Genomic DNA, 6708 nt, shown 5'->3' with positions numbered 1-6708 from the left:
TCCACCATCGCTGCTATTGAAAAGAATGTGGCATCAAAAGCTTTAAAAAAGTGTTCCCAATGGGGAATTTCAAAAACCCCTGCACGACAGAAGCACAGCCTCCTCACGACACCTATCTGGGCAAGAAGCTCTATTTAGATATAGATTGAGCTTTGTTTAGGAAAAATCCAGACCAATTCATTAATATTTAAGCTACTTCTGTTACTTAAGAAAGAGTGCAAAGTGCAGTCAAGAAGACTAAGGGAAATGACCCAACTTTTCCAAATTCACAAATTTCTAATCTAGGACATTGGTTTCATTATTGGCTCAGCTGTACTTGCCATGCCGGGGTGCTGAGAAAAAGTAGGTATGTGCTTACATTGGGGCGGCAATGTGGGTGATGGGTATTTAGGGTAAAGAACTCCAGTTTGATAAGCAGCAAAAGCTAAGATATAGAGTTAATTTTTTTTTTTTTTACGTTTGTTTCTTTTTTCATCATAGACCAAGAATTTCCATTTAAAATAATGACATTTTGGGAATGGTAGTGCTGTCTGCCATTAAATCCTAGATCACTCTTCCTAGAATTCAAAAAAAAAAAATATGTTTCCCAATAAAAGTAATTTTCCTTGAAGAAATTCACAAAAGTAGCTGTGAGAATAATTCAGTATGTATACATAGGTGTCATGGAAAAAAGTCTTCATCTATGACAATGATAAAAAAAATTCTGTTGTTCCTTACTGAGTGAGACTCCATGATTGACTGGTCCTGAATACTTCAGGGCAAGGAAGCAGACTCTCAGACTCACGATGCTTTAAATGTTTATATGTCCCAATCAAGTGCTCTAATACCTAGAGAAAGCCAGTTCTTTGTCGCTCTATCCAGCTTAGGGGAGGCAGTACTTTGTTATAGTCGTGGTAAATTACTACAGATGATGCTCTCTTGGAAGATTATTTCTAAACCATAAAGTATTCAGAACTATTATAAAACATATCGCTATACTGATAACAGTACTATGTTTATATTGAAACCCATGTTACCGATGCAAGTTAAAGAAGTAGAACTTTGACCAAAATGCGTCATAAAGCTTTAGAACCTATCCCGTTCACTATATGTCTGTTGTTATTTTCAGTCCACTAACCCAAAATCTTTATGAAATTTTGATTACAAACAGTTACTGCCTGTAACTGACTCCATTTCTAGTAAATGCTATTTTAATACGTAATAATAGAGGTATCTATGTTAGACAGATGATATGGAATTCCTAGTGTCAGCAGCGGCAATGAAGCTGTTTTTCAATTCCTAGAATGTAAAGCAGTATTTATTCCTTTTTATTTTTCATAAATGAGTACATATGTCATTTTTTTCTCCCTTTGGGGAAATGGCTGGTGTTACTGAAGTACACCTGGTCATTTTGTGAGGCTACCAGGAGTAAATTGTGATTCATCTTCCCTGCACTGAATTTTAATCAGTCCCTAAGAAGTATTGGTTTTGACTTCTGGTTAAAATGTCGGAGGACAAGTTAAGCAACCGGAATTGTCACACATTGCTGAGGGATTTTAAAGTGGTATCACCACTTCAGAAACCGTGTGACTATTTCTTATGAAGTTAAATAAACATCTACCCTACGACCCGTCAATTCTTCTCCTAGATAATTTCCCAAGAGAAAAGAAAATATATATGCAGAGAAAGACTTTTACAGGATTAGTCTTTTCTGCTTTATTATTATTATTATTATTTTCCTTTTCCAAGTCAAGGGGACTTGGTGCTGGCTGGCTCTGTGTAGTGTTGAGAGTGCTTAAATCTATCCTTTCTGGCTAGTATACGGGTTGTGTGAGAACCAGAATGCAGATGCTAAACCCTCAGATGAAAGTCAAGTGGTGAGCTTGAAGGAGAGAAGAGCTCTAGAATTTGAGTGCCAGGCAAAGTCTAATATTCTTAGCACTAGGTTGCCCCAATTTGCCCCACAGTCTTATGGTACAGCTGGGGCTATCCCAGACATGGCACACCAGGAGGTAATTTATATTATTTAGCGGGCACTTTCTTATCGTACTGTATGCGCCTCTGCCCTTACCCGTGTGTTAACTGCATCGCTTCTTGCCAGAAAGCCATGGTGGTAGCTACGACTTCTAACAGAATTTGTAGCTATATTCTAATCCTGGTAGTGAGTATTCAATTTTTCTTAAAATATGTGGTTAGTTTGAAATTGCTTTACAAAGAGAAGGATAATAGCGGTTAGCTTATGAGCCTTGGCCAATGCTCATGTAATTGGATTCTCGCCTAAGAAAGAGAAAGAAAATAGTCAATCACATCCTACAGGAGGAATGATGTGAGCAAAGGTGAAATCTGGGTGAATCTGCTTTATTCTTAATAGCCCCCAACCTGAAACAACCTAAATGTCCACTAACAGTTGACTACTACTCACCATGGGGTAGGCAGAGAATTAGGTTTCACCAGGACTGGAGTTTTTCTGAGGAAATAAGATGGAGGAAAAGAGGAGCAAAGTTTCTGAGGATTATAATATACAGGGATTATAATAAGGGATCATGGAGGCGAGGCTGGGCAAGGAAGGGAATGAGGTCATGAGATTGGAACGCAGTGACAATACAGAAGTGTCAATGGATTATATAATCTGTTGGGACTAAAGAATTGTAGAAGCTGGAGATTTAGAGGGAATAAACTAGAAAAAGTAGTGGGGGTCAGAAAGTGAGATACTTCAAGTTCAAGTATTGGGAGGCTTGGGTCATTGGGCATCACACATCTAGGGTATGACCATGGGAATAAATTTATAAGTAAGGTTGAGGCAGTCATAAGAGAAAAGGGATTCAAGGGAGTTGAGAGGCCAGGGTGTTGAAGGAGCATCAAGAGTTAGGATGGCATTGAAGACAGTAACAACGAGCCGGGAGCTAAACCTTTAAAGAACGAGGGGTATGACCAAGAGGTGACAGAAAGGACTGTAACAAGAAGGTGAGCAGATAAACTTCCCATTGTGCTTGCTTCTTCTTGAGGCCTTTGTTCTTTCCATTCCCTCTGCCCAGGATGCTAATCTTATCTGATGTTAGCGTTGTTTCTGCCTTCGCCTATTGAGGTCTTTGCTCATATTTCATTTTTCTCAGTAAGACCGCTTCTGACTATCCTATAAAAATCAACCTCCCCATCCATCCGAATATATTTTCTCTATTTTCTGCTTTATTTCTCTCAATGGGAACTATCACCATCTAACGTACTACATATTTCACTTACTTTATTTTGTATGTTTTCCCTTTACTAGACTCCAGAGCTATCTTACTCAAGTTTTATTGCTAAGTCTCAAATGCCCAGGACAGTGTCTGACACATGGCACATGCTCAAGAAATATGTGTTGATGCTCTGATGGCATAAGCTTCAAAGTTTGGGGGCTTTAGAGAGGATAGAAGGACAAAAGCCAAGAGCTCTTTTTCTTCTCTTTGTAAAGCAATTTCAATATCCATATATGATGAGTGAGCAGGACATCTCCCTCCCCTCCAAGCTGAGAGATGCTACAGATGGGAAGAAATGGGAATATCCACTTAATAGGGCTTCAAGAAGCATTGTTCAATGGTTCTCACTGAACCAGTTTTCAGACCAAAGGTTGGAAGGAATGTCGCAAGCAGAGCTGAGGATTTAGCTGGTTTTGCTGTGAGTTACAGAGAACCTGGGGAAAGTTTCAGGAGAGAGAAGGAGTGGCAGCTAGTGGGTGACAGAGTTGTACGGAAAGAAATGAGCATCTGTGTGAGTGAGGTCAACTAGATGGGGCTTTTCCTGCTGGTCTCTTAGAAGATGGTGGTAGCAAGGTTTTGAGGATTTGGGTTTAAGTGATACATCAGTACTACTAGGATCACACAGGTTTCTGGAACTCTCTGAGGGTTCGAATAACCTTATAAGAAAGACAAATGAAAGTCATGTATCCCCAACATCTAACACATGTGATAGATGTCTAATAAATATTTGTTGGCTGAATAAATGGATGAAATGGCACTGACATTAAATAGTTAATTCTGAAGAGGAGAAAAAAACATCAAATTATTCTTTAGCTGTTAAGGAGTCACTCCTGTGAGAGAGCACTGTGAAAATCCAAAGAAGAAAGGCTGAAGAAATGCAGACATGACCTTTACCTTCGAACAACCTGCAGTTCAGAGTTAAACACAAATCGCGTTCGTTGTAATAAAACTCTGCATTATTTTAGTGAAGTACAAAAAAGAAAAGTGTAGCACAAATAAATGCCCTTCCAGTTTTAACATGAGAGACAAATATATTTGACTTATTGAGTCAGGAATGCAGTCATCTTTGCATACAGAGGCACAGGAGACAACTCATTGGCGTGTGGGTCATGATGATCAAAGATGACCTTGGTATTATTTTTGTCTAAGCCAATTACTTGTATGGGATCCTGGAAGATTTACATCCTCCAAGGTTCAGTTTGTTCTTTCTTAAAAATAGAGCTTAGAATTTCTGAGTTATTAGATGACGAGGGCTAAAAGATTGCCAAATACAATTTTGGTTGGCCTTTAGAATGAATCGGAGTTTGCTATATAGAGAGAGGGCATGAGCAAAGGTCCAGTAGTCAGCTGCCGATACGTCTGGGGAGTTAGTGTGGACTCAGGGAGACCCGGTCAGAGAGGCAGGACAAGCTTAGATGTACATCGGATAGTGAAGATCTATCTGCCAGCCCCTGAAGACTTGTATTGGGTTCCATCAATTTGCTTGTCCATATTATGGGGATGGGAACGTGAAGAAATCGTTTGTAACTGTGTTTTCAAGGAGCTAAGCTGATTTTTAAAAATCAGTTTTAAAGGCTCCAAAGGGGAAGAAAACAAAACCCCTTGAAGAATTCAAATCTAGAGAATAATTTGCCTACTATTATCTTAGCCATTTTGGTGGCATATACAAAGTAAGTAGGTCACTTACCTCCCCTCGAAACTCATTATTACTTCAAACTTGGTTTTTTGTGTGTACATATGCTGCCATTACCAGTCCAGAGGCATTTTGCAATGACAGATATTGTTAAGAACCTTCAGAGTGTTAGTCATTGCCTCAGTGGCAGTGGTTCTCAAAGTGTGTTTCGGGGACTACTTGGGGTGGAGGAATGCAAGGACCCTCTTGAGGGGAATCATGAAGTCAAAACTATTTTCATAATTGGACTGATATTTACCGTTTTGCACTTTCTTTCAAGAGTGAATAGTAGTTGAGTTGTCCAGAGATTATGTCACATTAAAAATACGTTTTTCACATTAACAGATAATAATTCATTATTGACATATTAAGAATAAGTAAATAAATAAATATTTTTTAAATTCTCCATTTTAATTTCTAATGTTGTAAATATTGGTAAGTGACCCTCATAAAGCACTTTGAAGGTTCTCAATAATTTTTATTTGTTTGTTTGCTTGTTTATTTTTACATGCATGATGTTTGGTTTGACTTGCGACTGTTGAAATAAACCCTTTCTTTGTGGTGGTGGTATTCAGAAAGGTCATTCCTTTTTCACTGTGATTTTTTTTTTCTCCCTCAGCATTTAATTATAAAAATTTTCAAATATACAGTAAAATTGAATGTTACGGTCAATATTTATTTTTCTACAGCCTAGATTCTACCATTATCTTATTTGATTTATTGCTCATCTATCCACCTATCCATGTTCCTATCCATCATTAAGTGTAATAATTTTTAATTTAAAGTTTACCAAACAACTCTACCAAAATGAAGAGAAAGATTTTTTTGCCTAAGCGTGTCTCCATGTGGGAAAGAAAATGTAACTTAGTAATTTTGCCTGAATTACTTAAATACTGAGACAAAAATACTGATGTCAAAACACACTGTTAGGGGAATTTGGTACAAGGTACATCTTGCCTTGAACATTCTCTTCCTTTTCTTGGCTCATAGTGACAATCTGCACATTTAATGATTTTTTTTTTTTTCCTGGAAAGCTCACAAGACATCTGTCTTAAGCTATGGAACCAATATTAAAAAGTTATTAGGAGCAGCTGAATAAAACATAAGCGAGAGATGAGGCCATCGAATTTTCCTGAAGAAAAAAAGTTGTCTGACCCTTTCAGACATTTAAAATATATGCAGATCTGCACTGTGGTTATACAGTAGAAAACAAGGCTATAGGAAAAAAAAACAGCTTGCTGGGGCTCTTCTAATTTATTATTTTTCTACTATACTGCCTCTAAGGTTTGAAAGAAAGGAAAAATCTCAGGGAATAATTTCAATTTTTCAGTCCATTAAGGTTTATCTTCTCTTAATATTCAAATTTCCTCAGGACTCTGCTTACAATAATTGTTTCTTTAAAGATTTCCCAGTGTTTATGTTTGGCTGTTATTTCCTGGTAAACTATTATATACAGAAGCTCATGATTTTTCTATGATTTAAAAAAGGTAAGACTAGGGTGTGATTTTATGACATCTGTTTTGAATTCATTTTTCTTCAGTTTACATTATGTTTGAAGCTTTGCTATCTACAATAACCGTGTTTGGCATTATCTAGGCTGGTTAAGAGTTTGTATACAAAAATTAGATTTTCTCTGAATTGTGTCTTATAGGCTATAAATTTAAGTTTTTAAGATTTGTCCTTATAGTTTTCCTTCTTCTGTATATCAATAGCTTTGTCTTTTTTATAACTTAAAAAAAGTGAGGTAAAAACCAATAGAGTCTACAGCCATGCTACCCTGAACAAGCCTGATCCTGGCTGATCTCAGAAGCTAAGCAGGGT

This window comes from Pteropus vampyrus, unplaced genomic scaffold, assembly GCF_000151845.1.
Source record: "Pteropus vampyrus isolate Shadow unplaced genomic scaffold, Pvam_2.0 Scaffold96, whole genome shotgun sequence".
Lineage (NCBI taxonomy): Eukaryota > Metazoa > Chordata > Mammalia > Chiroptera > Pteropodidae > Pteropus > Pteropus vampyrus.
This window is presented reverse-complemented; position numbering follows the sequence as displayed.